Consider the following 15347-nt stretch of genomic DNA (forward strand, 5'->3'; position numbering starts at 1 on the left):
TATGTTCCTTACACTATAAAATTAAGAATCAGGTAGTAGTGTTCTGGTCCCAGGAGAATGGCTCCTGTCATAAATCACCAAAGTATCAACTGAAAAGGATACAGTAACCAAAAAGGATACAATTTGGTAGGGCTTTTCCGGATCCTATCTTCACACGAATTGATTGTAGGCAGGTCAAATTAGACCTTCCAAATGATACAACTCTCTGACTGAATAAAACAGGCAGAGAGATGGATCACTGGAAAGGGCGTGGGAATTGTACAGGAAGTATGCCTAGAATAGATAAGTATCATAAGACACTGTCCCAAGTTAAATACTAAGAAAACACAGAATTGGGATTAATTCAGACACTGACCTTAAGGCTAAACTGAAGAATTCCAGGACAGTTTCTTGAAGAGTCCCAAGAGTTGAACAAACGACAAAGGAAGGGAAGATTAGTAAGGGAGACTTATCCCGAACGGCACGAGGCTCTCGCTAGATACCGGGTTGGTGCACCACAGGATAACGTCCAATGTACTGTGCACATTCACCTTCCAATAGTTCATGAAATACTTCCTTTCCCACAAAGAACAAATAAGAATCTCACCTGTTGACTGTCACAGTTCGACCAAAAGTTCGAAGTAGTTCAGAAAAACACGTGCAGGATTGCACGCGACAGCATACACGCAGCCAAGACAGCCGCGCTTGTAGACAGCGTATCCGCATGAAGAATTAGACACGTGAACTGGATTCACGCAGCCCTGGACAGCCGCGCTTGAAGACAGCGTCCGCGTGGAGATTTGGCACGCGAACTGGATTCACGCAGCTCAGGACAGCCGTGCTTGCAGACAGCGTCCGCGTGGAGATTTGGCACGTAAACTGGATTCACGCAGCTCAGGACAGCCGCGCTTGCAGACAGCGTCCACGTGGAGATTTGGCACGCAAACAGGATTCACACAGCTCAGGACAGCCGCGCTTGCAGACAGCGTCCGCGTGGAGATTTGGCACGCGAACAGGCTTCACGCAGCTCAGGACAGCCGCGCTTGCAGACAGCGTCCGCGTGGAGATTTGGCACACAAACAGGATTCACGCAGCTCAGGACAGCCGCGCTTGCAGACAACGTCCGCGTGGAGATTTGGCACGCGAACAGGATACACGCAACCCAGGAATTAGCGTGTGGAGGAAAACAAGCTCAAATTAGGCCAAAGAAGTTTGCTGAAAGGAATGCGGGAACGCAGGTCCGGAGTTCAGCTACAAACGCCAAAATTGACTTCATCAGAAGCAGCGAATGGAATTTCCACGCTGCTTATGTACGCACTGCCGTGATACACGTGACAGACCTAAGTCACGTGAAAATTAACGATGTGCAAAATGCAGACGTCGTTTTCCGGGCAATGTATCGAACAACCTCCATTTTGAGTAAAAAGGTCTACTGGTTCTATGGGCGTAACTCATCTTGTATGGAGAAGTTGTTCCTGGTCCAGAGGTATGTCCGACAGGCATGACAGTGCCACCCTCCAAAGGAGCAGCTTCTCCCCTTTTCGAGTGGAATCGTCTTAATAAAGCAGGAGCATGAATGTTCGACAGAGGTTCCCAGGATCTATCCTCGGGACCATAACCTTTCCAATCTACCAGATAAAATGGTTTTCCAGACCGCAACGTCATGTCCAGAATGTCATGCACTTCATATTCGTCTGACCCTTTCACTGAAATAGCAACAGGCCGTATAGGTAATCTAGTAGCATCCGAACACGGTTTGATGAGCGATACGTGGAAAACTGGATGCACTCGCCACCGTTGTGGCAAAGCCAGACGGACAGCAGCCGGATTTATAACTTGGAGAACTTCATATGGCCCAATGTATTTAGGCAACCATTTCCTTTTGCCGGGTATTCTCAAGTTTTTTGTGGACATCCATACCTTCATTCCTGCTTTGTAGACAGGTGCAGGAATTCTATGAGCGTCGGCATAGAACTTGTCTCGTTTTTTAGCTTGTTCCAATTGCTGCTCAACTTTCTTCTGTAGACTTTTAAGATCCCTAAAAGTACGTCCTGCTGCAGGAGTATCCAAAGACAAACTGGAGTCAAAAGGAATGGAACGTGGGTGTTGACCGTACAAAGCATAGAAAGGTGAAGTACCTATATCACTATGATAGGAATTGTTATAGGCGAACTCTGCTGCCGGCAGAACATTGAGCCAATCTGACTGAAACTGTAAGCACAAACATCGCAGATATTGTTCCATAGTGCTATTGACTCTCTGTCTGTCCATCCGTTTGAGGGTGATAAGCACTAGACAACCTGTCATCAATTAATAATGCCGAATTTAGTGCCTTCCAAAAACATGACACAAATTGTGATCCCCTGTCAGTGATGATCACTGAAGGGAGACCAAAAAACCGGAATATATGCCGAATGAATAGATCAGCCAGACCAGCAGCTGTTGGTACACCAATACAGGGAATGAAAAGCGCCAATATGGTATCGTTGCCTTTATTTCTTGGAAGTTCAACCACAAAATCCATTGATATCATGTCCCATGGTTTTTTGGGAACTGGTAGAGCCTGGAGTAAACCCACTGGTTTGCCAGGAGTAGTCTTGCATTGGCTGCATACCGAACATGTTGAAACATAATTTATAACATCTTGTGTTATAGACGGCCACCAACACCATCTTTTCAATAGCTCTAGAGTCTTCTGTCCAGGATGGGCGGCAATCAAAGAATCATGACCCCAACTGAGGGCTTTTTTCTGAATGGTATCAGTTGGTAGAGTACTCCTTTTTTAAAAGGCAAACCATTGTATAAATCAATGTTCAATTCTTGGATCAATTGTGGATTTAGTTTCACCCACTCCTGTAAGTTGTTTTTTAGAGAAGGTTGTGCAGAACAACTACATATCACGTGATCTGCCAACAGCTTATTTTGTACCGATGATTCTTCTTTCACCTCTTCACCGATGCGAGACAAAGCATGAGATTTGACATGTTGTCTGGCAGGGCGATAAGTAATTTGAAAATCGTATTGAGCAAAGAAAACATGCCATCTGGCCTGTCTAGCTGTGAGACATTTCATAGTTTTAAATGACTGAAGATTTCTATGATCGGAATACACCATCACCTGATGTTTGGCCCCAAGAAGATGATGTCTCCACTCTCAGAAAGCATCTTTGATTGCAAGTAATTCACGCTCATTGACAGTATAGTTCTGTTCATAAGGGGTAAGTTTACGTGAGAAGAAAGCAACTGGATGCTCCTCCTTAGTTTCTGCACAAACCTGCGAGAGTACCGCTCCTGTAGCGACACTGGATGCGTCTGCTTCAACGATAAACTGACCATCCGGATGCTGAAGGACAGGTGCAGTTGTAAATGCTTCTTTTAACTTCTCAAAGGAAGCTTGAGCATTCTGGTTCCAACAGAATGGAATTTTAGAGCTAGTTAAAGCTGTCAATGGGGCCACTGTTTTGGAGAAAGAACGAATAAATCTGCGATAAAAATTTGCAAATCCTAGAAATGACTGTAGTGACTTGACATTGTGTGGGATAGGCCAATTCAATATAGCTTTCACTTTAGAATGACTCATTCGAAACACCATGATTGGTAATGTCATAACCCAGAAATTCCACTTCTTGTGTATGAAAAACACATTTCTCGACTTTAACAAAAAGTTTATTCTCTCTAAGTCTTTGTAAGACAGCTGAGACGTGTTTAACATGTTCTGGAAAGGATGATGAATATATCAAAATGTCATCCAAGTAAATCACCACGAATTGATCCATCATATCTTTGAAGATCTCGTTCATGAAGAACTGAAATGTGGCGGGAGCGTTACAAAGACCAAAAGGCATCACTAAATATTCGTAAAGGCCGTACCGCGTCTTAAAAGCCGTCTTCCATTTGTCCCCTTCACAAATGCGAACCAGATTGTAAGAGCCGCGCAAATCCAATTTAGAGAAGTACTTGGAAGTTCCTAATTGGTCTAACAGGACATTAATCAATGGTAAAGGATACTGATTCTTTATGGTGATGTCATTAATAGCCCTGTAATCAATGCAAGGCCTTAGGTCTCCTTCCTTCTTTGGAACAAAGAATAAAGGAGAAGCAGCCGGCGATTGAGATGGCCGTATGAATCCCATATCCACAGCTTTATCGATATATTCTTTCAAGACAGCATCTTCTTTGAGAGTCAAAGAATAAACTCGACCAGTAGGAATTTTAGCTCCAGGAATCAATTCAATTGGACAATCATATTGCCTATGTGGAGGAAGCTGTTCTGCCTGACCTTTGTCAAACACATCAGCAAAATCTGCATATTCACTTGGTATATGCGTACCTTTCTGATGTACCACATTGATAGCAGAGATTCCCTCAATAGAGGCCAACATATGTGATTTATTTGATACCACCTGGCTGGTAAAGCAATGTTCGTTACAAAAAACTGAAGGATATTGGATCAATCCCGTAACAGTCTATGGCGGGATTATGAAGAGTCAACCAATTAAGTCCAAGTATTATTTGGTATTGAGGAGCCGCAATGACATTGAAGACTATTTCGTCCGAATGACCATTTGATAAAGTCATCTGAATAGGTACAGTCTCCTGAGTTACCATACCGGAAATCAAGATTGATCCATCCACTGTATTAACAGTTTCAGGTTTGTTCTTGTCTATAAGGGGTATAGAACATTTCTTGGCATATGTGATATCAATGTAATTATTAGTGGCTCCCGAGTCAACCATAGCCTTGGAAGCCAAGTCTTGATCATCGGTGCATGAGCTGGAAATGTAATGGAGTCCGATGTAACACTCGACACAGGGACTCCTGCTACTGTCGAGTTTTGGCATTTCCCAAAGGCTTATTTGGTCTTTTAGGACATGCCGCCAATAAATGCTCGGAGGAACCGCAATACATACATAAGTTATTTCTCTTTTGGTTCTCTGTTTCGGCCTTAGACAACCGGCCTCTCACCGCGCCAATTTGCATTGGTTCAGGATCATTCGAAGAATGTGCCGGTGTATCAGAACGAACTGGTGCCGGAAGAAAAGGTTTTTTCTCTCCTTTGCGGGCATTTCTTCGGGCATTAATTTGTAAAATTAAATCAAGAAATTCTGAAAAACCTGTAAGAACCACTGGAACCGTGGACAAAGCGTCCTTGAGTTCTTCTGAAAGACCCTTGTAGAAAACAGCCGTCTTCTTGTCTCCCGGCCATCGGGTTTCGGCCGTTAATTTGGTTAAATCGCGCAATGTAAGCCAACAGAGGTTGAGTACCTTGTTGTAAATTCAACAACTCCAGATCTGTGACTTGAGTAGCATAGCGCATATCAAAGACTTTGTTCATGGCCGCTAGAAGATCATCGCAATCATACAACAAGGGGCTATTTGACTCCAATAAAGGATTTGCCCAAGCAGCAGCTGTACCCCCCAAATGAGAAAGCACAAATGCTGCTTTAGTAGTAAGATCAGGAAATGAATTAGGCCGGCAAAGGAAATGAAGTCGGCACTGATTAACAAAGGTTCTATAGGTTTTAGGATCACCTGTGAACCTTTCCGGAGGAGCCAAGGGAAACTGTGTGGGCATAACCACTTTAAGAGTTTTCTGTGATAATGAAGGTGTCGTAGTACCAGATCCAGATGCAATGGTACTCCCTGAGGAGTGACATGCATGGCATCTTGCATAACATCCATTCGATGCCGTAGCATATCCTGTGCCGTAATCATTTCATTTCTCAAGTCAGAAATTAACTGAGTCAAAACAGTTATAGGATCCGTACCCTCCATGGCTTCTGATTCTGTCATAAATCACCAAAGTATCAACTGAAAAGGATACAGTAACCAAAAAGGATACAATTTGGTAGGGCTTTTCCGGATCCTATCTTCACACGACTTGATTGTAGGCAGGTCAAATTAGACCTTCTAAATGATACAACTCTCTGACTGAATAAAACAGGCAGAGAGATGGATCACTGGAAAGGGCGTGGGAATTGTACAGGAAGTATGCCTAGAATAGATAAGTATCATAAGACACTGTCCCAAGTTAAATACTAAGAAAACACAGAATTGGGATTAATTCAGACACTGACCTTAAGGCTAAACTGAAGAATTCCAGGACAGTTTCTTGAAGAGTACCAAGAGTTGAACAAACAACAAAGGAAGGGAAGATTAGTAAGGGAGACTTATCCCGAACGGCACGAGGCTCTCGCTAGATACCGGGTTGGTGCACCACAGGATAGCGTCCAATGTACTGTGCACATTCACCTTCCAATAGTTCATGAAATACTTCCTTTCCCACAAAGAACAAATAAGAATCTCACCTGTTGATTGTCACAGGTACCAAAAGTTCGAAGTAGTTCAGAAAAACACGTGCAAGATTGCACGCGACAGCATACACGCAGCCAAGCCAGCCGCGCTTGTAGAGAGGGTATCCGCGTGAAGAATTAGACACGTGAACAGGATTCACGCAGCCCTGGACAGCCGCGGTTGAAGGCAGCGTCCGCGTGGAGATTCGGCACGCAAACTGGATTCACGCATCTCAGGACAGCTGTGCTTGCAGACAGCGTCCGCGTGGAGATTTGGCACGCGAACTGGATTCATGCAGCTCAGGACAGCCGCGCTTGAAGACGGCGTCCGCGTGGAGATTCGGCACGCGAACTGGATTCACGCATCTCAGGACAGCCGTGCTTGCAGACAGCGTCCGCGTGGAGATTTGGCACGCGAACTGGATTCATGCAGCTCAGGATAGCCGCGCTTGCATACAGCGTCCGCGTGGAGATTTGGCACGCGAACAGGATTCACGCAGCTCAGGACAGCCGCGCTTGCAGACAGCGTCCGCGTGGAGATTTGGGACGCGAACAGGCTTCACGCAGCTCAGGACAGCCGCGCTTGCAGACAGTGTCCGCGTGGAGATTTGGCACGCGAACAGGATTCACGCAGCTCAGGACAGCCGCGCTTGCAGACAACGTCCGCGTGGAGATTTGGCACGCGAACAGGATACACGCAACCCAGGAATTAGCGTGTGGAGGAAAACAAGCTCAAATTAGGCCAAAGAAGTTTGCTGAAAGGAATGCGAAAACGCAGGTCCGGAGTTCAGCTACAAACACCAAAATTGACTTAATCAGAAGCACAAATGGAATTTCCACGCTGCTTATGTACGCACTGCCGTGATACGCGTGACGGACCTAGGTCACGTGAAAATGAACGACGTGCAAAATGCAGACGTCGTTTTCCGGGCAATGTATCGAACAACCTCCATTTTGAGTAAAAAGGTCTACTGGTTCTATGGGCGTAACTCATCTTGTATGGAGAAGTTGTTCCTGGTCCAGAGGTATGTCCGGCAGGCCTGACAGCCCCCTTCTTCCGATGTCCAGTCTCTGCTAGCTTGGGGGAATGACTCCCTTTACCAGGCCAGAAAGTTCCACACAATACTTTCTCGATAGGCTAGAAGAGTACCTCCCTTCTCCTGACATCTAGTCTCAGCTATCCCGGAGGAATTACTCCCTTCCCCAGGCCTGTTGGACCTTACTCTCTGTCCAAGTTAACAGGAGAAAGTCTTTCTTCGTTTTCTTTTTTTTTTTAAACAGTCTTACAACCCGGGGTGAATTACTACCTTCCCCTGGTCTTCTCGACTTCACACCTACAACACCCAACTGTGAATGTTAGGAGGGTCCACGACACTGGTTGCTCTCCTTCTTTGATGTGTCCCACTTGGTTCACTTCCCTGCCAAGTACTACCATGAGGAAGATGACCCGTATCACTCTTGGTTTGGTTCCCTGCCCCTGGTTTCTCTCTGTGAGTTTATCCCTGCCACTGTTGTGAGGCACTCTCCCTCTCGTGTTCTCTTTATGGTATTTGGGGTGCCCTAGTGATCAACAAACTTTGTTTCACCATTGAAATGAGGCGAAGATGTGAAGGCTTTTTGCCGTGCCATCAAAGTGTTGTGGTTGCAAAGGAGCTAAGGGACAACTGCATGCACCCTCTTGGAAAGCTGCCCTGCGTCCCGTCTGGGTCTCCCATTCTGCCTTTAGTTTGTTGAGGGCTTCCACACGTCGCTGGGGCTTCCTCGGATGGTGGGCTTTCTGTCTGGCTGTGCAACAGTGTTCCCGGCTGCCTTTTGCTTTCCGCCCTCCTCTCGACGCTGCTGGGCACTAGTCTGCTCTTACAGACTTGCCGATCATCAGACGTGGCAGACTGCCGGCGTCCTTGGAGTTCTCTCCCTCTAGATCAGTGATGCAGGTTTGCCTCTGCCGCATTCGGTGCGCAGCACACCTGCTTTCTTCCTGTTTAGTCAATTGTCTATTTTTATGAAATGTTGCCAGCTGTGTCTGGGCCCATTGTATAAGTCCTCCTTCTCTTTCACTGGTTTCATATATATCGCTTTGAGGGGCCAATTGGTCCGAATAATTGGATTATCTAGGTTCTTGATGTTCTTCCTTGTCTCAGTAATTTCCAGAATCTTAAAGTATTCTGCCTTTATAACAGTACATAGGTCTACTGTCTACAAAGAGTATACTTGAGGAAGGAGAGGTTAGAGTATGTGGGCGGGAGGATGGGGGAGAGGGTGATCTCACAAGAGCTGTACCCTAGATAGTTGTCCTTCACCCTGGGGTTGAAGGGACATCCCTCCCCACAAGATCCTTCTGCATTATACCACCCTCAGGGGGACTATCTGGTAGTGGCTTCACCGCCCTAGCCTCATGGGAAAGGGCTACCCCTAGGTGAGAGGCCACGACATCTAGTGATTTGTTATTTTCGGATGGATGGACTTATTGAAGTCCACAGCAGATTTATAGGAATTCATAGTGGACATCAGTGTGTTGCAGTAAACAGGTTTCATGTGTCAATGGATGAAAAATCGGCACCTCTACAACTAACTCTCTGGTAGTCTTACTAAAAGCTGATGGGGAAACCATACTATCAGAGTCAGATTAGGCTAAATTCTGTTCAGGAACGAACTGGGGATATCCATAGCTGAAGATGCAACAACTAGATTGGTTGCATAGTGACCTTGGATGCAAACAGACTCACCCAGCAACAAAGGGATTTTATTTTCCCTAATCTTCAGCAACAGCCTCTGATCTTAAAATGACAAGGGAAGTAGTTCATATTTTAGAGATCAGGCTGTGTTACTATCCTCGAATCTTTGCTGTTCTTAAAATCTGAATGACTTGCGAGTTGTGTTGGACCTTTCCTTTTCCAAACTTCATCTTTCCCTGAAGTGATTCAAGGTGTTTACACCACCCTGGGTTTCGGAATTCCTGTGTATAATGTGCTGGCTATGTTCTGTGGATTTGAAGCACTGATCTTAATATAGCACTTTTCAACTTTTTCAATTACGAACTATCCTTTCCAATCCAGGATGTTCAACTTGACTGCCCAAGTCTTTACAGAAAATATCGTTGTGTGCCTACTTCAATCCAGGGAGATGCGAGTGTCCCCTACCTGGATGATTGGCTTGTCTGGGCCATGTCGCCACATGCAGTGACTAGCCCTCTCCAGGATACCCTCTTTGATCAGAGGTTCTTAGTCAACTAGATGAAATTGGAGTTTGTAATTGAGAGGATAAAGAGATTTCAAGCAGCAGTGACATATATCTTGACCAGGATTTCCAAATCTGCATGTTGATTTATGAGGCTGCTTGGTCTGCTACCATGCTGCCACTCCCCCGGACCAGACTGATGATAAAATGCATATAAATGAATTTAGCAAGTTTATTGATATTGGGAACAGAGCATTCTGTCGGACCCTGTGGTGTTGGCAGAATTCAGACAACCTGTTGAATGGAGCACCCTTTCTAGAATTCTCTGCACCAAGTTGTGATCTATACAGATTCCTCTGTGGTGGGTGGGATGCGACTCTGGACCAGTGATCTGCAGATGCTTTAAGCTTGGACCGCCCAAGGACATCACATACATTTCAAAGCATTTTTTGAGGATTTCCTTCCAATGATTCCAAGGAAGGGTGATGGGGGAGGAAGGGGGTGGGGGGGGATGCTGATCTGCATGTACAGCACCCACCTCTATTTTATGAGTGTTGGGAGTCCCCTGGTCTTTGCCTCCTTGCCTTAGAGCTGTGCGAATGTGCCTTATCCTATGGCATCTCGCTCATGACTTTTCATTTGGTGGGTGTTGTCAATAATTAAGCAGACTGTTTAATTAGATCATACTCAACGGGTCCTGAATGAGCTTAGTCTGGGAGATCTTTAAGCAGCGGGGTTAGCCGACCACAGACTATTTTGCCACGCACACCAAGAGGTGCAGTTCAGTATTGTGGATGGACCAAGAAGAGGTCAAAGCTTTGTCTATACCTTTTTATCCCACTCCCCCTAATTCAGAGACTCATCAGCAAGTTCAGGGAGGGGGCAAGGGATTGTCCAGTGAATCTTGTGGTACCATGCTAACTTGTGGGATTCATGGATTCTAAAAGTCTCGTCTCACCCGACCTCTTGATGCTCAACCTGTTCTGGGACCTTCTGCAGCAGCAAGCAGGATTGGTGCGGCACCACCCCCTCATTCACTTTCCTTAGTGAACTAGTTCCTGAACAGTACATTTGGACCTCTTGGGCCTTTTGTAGGACAACATATGACTTCAGGAATAAGTCCACGCAGCACCAATGTCGGAGCAAATTCCTACAGTCAAAAAAGCACACCTGGTCTGGGATCAGAGTGTGGTTTTGCCACTTTGACTTGCAGACCTTTCCAACCTATGGCTACAGCCAAACTAGTTGCCTGTAATATGTTTTTGTTATTCCTCGTACCATCTGCAAGAACATATAACAAAATATACGTGTTTCTGCTTCAGTTCTGTTATAAAGCCTTTCCGTAAGGACAAGGTGACTCTTCCTACAGACCCTGCCAGTAGCAGCTGATTATTTTTTTTATTGGAGGGGCTTGAATGTTTTCCCTGAATATGCTGAGCAACCGTGCCTAAGCCAACCAAGTGGGTTTTCGGAGGTGGGCTCCCAAAAATATTAGGTTAAAATTGTGCATTTTCAGCACACCTGTGAACATGTAGGTACAAATCCAGTTTGAAATGGGTTTTGTAGGATAATGCATGTAAAAACCCAATAGATTCGCAACAAGTCGCCAACATTGCACAGGAGCATTTTCAAAATCCTTTTCATGATGACTTTGCTCAGAATGTAAGCCAGTATAAAATAAATGCCATGCTGCCTGTGCCCATACGTATCCATTGAGTCTGCACCAATATAGGTCAGTATTCCCAAAGAAGAACCTACTCCTGTTGTCTTAACCAGTATACAGTATAAAAAGCCATGCAACAGTAAAGCTATTTATCCAGATTAGATCCACCAACGCGGACCACATCCATGTTTAAACAGTCATTATGCTGCCTTCACCTTTGATGCCCAGTAAAAAATGCTGTGCCACTGTAAAGAGACCTGTTCGGACTGGACCCGCCAATGTGGGCCAGAACCACGTAGGCACACTGGTTATGCTGCCTTCACCCTTGTTGCTAGCGGCGCTGGTGGGGGGGGGGGGCTTAACGGCTATAGCCCTGGTTGTAGCCCCGGATAAAATCTCAGGGTCTACAACCAAAAGGATAGCTAGCCCCGAGTCCCGACATTAGTCTAGCCCCAGAACCTTTCCAGATCTAGCAACACCCCTGCTTGATGCACAGTCAAAAATACCATATCACAATAAATAATTATGTTCAGACTGGAGCTACCAATGTGGGCCAGTAGCAGGTAGGGTACGCTCATTATGCTGTTCTCACTGCATGGCATTTATTTACTCGGCATCCTTCTTTGTTGCTTTTCAGAGACAGATGGCATAGGACACTGTTAACAAAATCGCAACTTGGCTCATCGGTCTGCTTTCTTCAAGAACTAGTGTATGGAAGTGAGCTCTTGGGCGGGTGCTTTTTTTGTTGTTTTTTTGGATCAGGCTGTCCTTGGAAATCTAATGTCTTAGGTCCGTCAATAGTTACTTTTGAGGGAATTGTTTATTTCTTTGCAATCTCGTAGAAGTATACAGGAAAAGGTAAAGTATATGAAAATAACAGAAATGTACTCGCTGTAGTGATTATTCTACTCCTAGTCCATAGAAACCTTTCCTCTGTAAGTAGGACCCTCCCTCCCTCCACCTCCCATAAAATGTAGCCAACAAGCGGGGAAAAAGGGACTTGATGGGCAGTACCAGGGAAGTGGAGTGAGGTAGATGTGACCATGCCCTGCATGCTGCGCCTATAGGCTCTTTAAAATGTAAAGGAGAAGGCATGTTGCAGTGCAAGCTGCTCCGATCCCATTCCTATAGGACCGGAATACTTAAATGTGTGGTGGAAAAAACACTATGGATTAGGATTACAGTAGTCACTTTTTCGGTTGTGACATTTCCCTACAGAAAACACCTAGTTTCCAACAGGAGCATCATTTTTTGTATTAATCTGTCTTTACCCTTTGGGTTTAACAATGTCTGCCTTGTATTACGGGTGCCCAAATTATAGTGACAAAATTAGCATGGTGTTACCATTTACAAATTGCCCGATGACCACCACCACATTGAGAATGATCACAAGATCACAAAAAGTTTCCCAAACAGAGTTTTTCAGGTATCTCGTTAAGTAAAGCTTCATAAAAACCAAATGTTTACTAGAATGAAAAATGCTATTTGTAATTGCGCATTTTCTGATGATTGACAAAAAACGCAAAGAGGATTTTCACACAGCACACGATTTTCTAAAAATAGGAATTAAACAAAGTTTAGAAACCTCCATTAAATTGTTTGCAACTAATTGCACAATTCTATTCCTTCTGCAACAATCCCATGGTATTGTCCCATTTTTGTTAGCTCTGTGTGTCCCTGTCCTATTCCTGCTTTTCTCCTACCGCATGTTTTGCCCTGTTTTCCTTTCTTATACACACTACGGCCTGATCACTCCAAGGCTAGTTAGGGGCACAATTTTCTTTGACAATGTACTGGTGACGTAAAACCACCACGGTGGCGATTTGCATAGTGTAAAAACGTTCTAACATAACAATGAGCCACAAAACAGTGAAACAAAATATGTTCACATGTTAGACAATGGATCCACACTCGCATATACTTAGAAACGTACCCTCCCGACTGCCTAGACTTCAAGCGCACCACAATGGATGCCAAATATCTCTGCCTTAAATCCACTTGCGGACTTCGCTCAATTGCCACACTATACGATGCATGAAGTTGTGCCTCGAGGGCCTAAGAAATATAGACAAAGGAACTATATGCACTCTCTTATATCTCACATCGTCTTTTGCTGATTGTACTAACTAACCACTCAATCTCTGACCTCAAAGTTGATGCACGTAACCCAACAAGCAGCTCACACATGGCTTCTCAATACTCCTTTCACCCATTGACAAAAGGAACACTACAATTCTACAACCTACTTACATACTACAGCCTCCTAGCCAATGATTCCTACAGGCACACAGACTCTACTGTTTTCCAATATCTCAGTGCTTTTGACAGAGAACACCTAGAACCTAGGACAGCTGCAGAGCGCTTGGTATGTCCTGGTTTACACACAAATTAACAAGGGGGGTGGTCCTGGGAGTCCCTCTCCCAGACAGTAGTCCTACTGGTTATGAGAGACTTACCCTGAGTCTTTAGCTCACTATCTTTCACAGAGAAGAAATATCCCAAACATATCAGTCTTTGCCCTGCGCTGGGGCAGTCCAGCATCAAAATGCTAGGTAATTCTCCTCTGAACAAGAGTACGAACAGCAGCCCCAGACAAGTGTTTCGGTCGGTTAGGACCTCATCAGTAGGGTGGAGATGTGTGTCTCGAATAGTGAGCAAGGGGTCCACGTCTGGATTCCCCTAGTGACTTAGGGTGAGACCCAAAGTTACTTCAATATGCAAAATTAACAAGGGGGGTCCTGGGAGTCCCTCTGCCAGACATTAGTCCTGGTTATGAGAGACTTACCCAGAGTCTTTAGCTCACTATATTTCTTTCAGTCTCTTCCTTCCCCACTCCAGGGCTCGCTCTTGCTCATTTTCCACTCTGGGCTCCTCAGTAGTCGCCTCCAGAGAGGGTCCTTGCTTATCCTGTTCCTTAGGGGGTGTTTAGTGTAGGCATCCTCGTCCCAAAAGGGGTGGTTCCCCCTTGGGGAGAGGTGACAAACTCCCTGGATGTGGCAAACTAACAAATCCATCCCTGCTTTCAGACACCCTAGACACCATGGAAATGACAGTGGTGCATGTTAGAAATTTTAAAACGATTATCTTTGATTCACTATTTCAACTAACCGGTATGAATTTCAGAATGGTCCAACGGTATCCCTACATATTATCCCCACCAAAAATATTGCTACATATATGGTAGTCTTTAATGCCATAGGTGATATTTTTTTGGGGGGGGGGTCATTTGTGGGAGCAGGGGTTGTGGGAGTGTCCCCCCAAAGGGTCCATGCCTCAATATCGCCGCAAAAATATGGCAAGATTTTTGTATCGTGATATTTTTGCGGGGATATTAACACATGGAACCCTATTAACAAAGTGACCTAATTAAAGGAACTTCTACATATGAAAGTCAATTCCATATATTGTCTGTTATTCCATTTTAGACACAAAATGATACACGCAGAAAACCTCTCTTAAAAAATGGACACCAACTGGTTTCAGGAATACAAGTATTAATTGGTATGTTACAAACCCAGCCCTCTCCAGGGCACGTGCCTTTAAAAAGCTGTGTAAATTCTGCTTCTTGGGGCATGTACTTGGGGATTTGTATAGCGCAAGCATAGCTAAGAAGCAGCAGAGTGCTGTACATGTTGTGGAGGGTAACGAGAGAAGGGTGGGTGCTTATAATATGTAGCATAGGAAGTTTCACCCATGGGATCTGATGCAGGAATGGAAAGATCCTCGGTGGCACCTATGTATTGACTGAAAAGTAAGGTCTTGAGTTTTCTTGCTTCAAGAGATATACAGATGGAAGGGGGCACCCTGAGAATCCACCCTGTGAAAAGTGCCCAACCAAGAAAAACCTCAAAACCCTGAGTTCTTGGGCAGTCTTTTTCTGGTTGGAAAGGGATAACATAATCATGAAATCCTCCCAAAGTGTTGGGAGATCAGCCAGCCAGAGAAGTCGGAGATCATCGGCTTGGGAGAAAGGCTGGAGGTATGTGACAGTGAACCTGTCAAGAGGGGCAGGGGACCCTCCTTAGCCTGGGGCAGGAAGCTCACTAAAACAAACGTCGGAACACAGGCCCTTCCCCGGATAAATAAAGTGGGTGTTGGGAGGGGTGCAGCGGCGGTCGGGTCACCAATCCCTGACACATCCCCTCATTAGCTGAAAATGTCAAACCTGATACCGCATGTTTCATCTTAATGCCTCTCAGTACAGTTGCTGGCCACAGTTCTTTCTGATTTCAGAA

This window comes from Ambystoma mexicanum, chromosome 11 (assembly GCF_040938575.1).
Source record: "Ambystoma mexicanum isolate Mex_15411 chromosome 11, UKY_AmexF1_1, whole genome shotgun sequence".
In the NCBI taxonomy this organism is placed as follows: Eukaryota; Metazoa; Chordata; class Amphibia; order Caudata; family Ambystomatidae; genus Ambystoma; species Ambystoma mexicanum.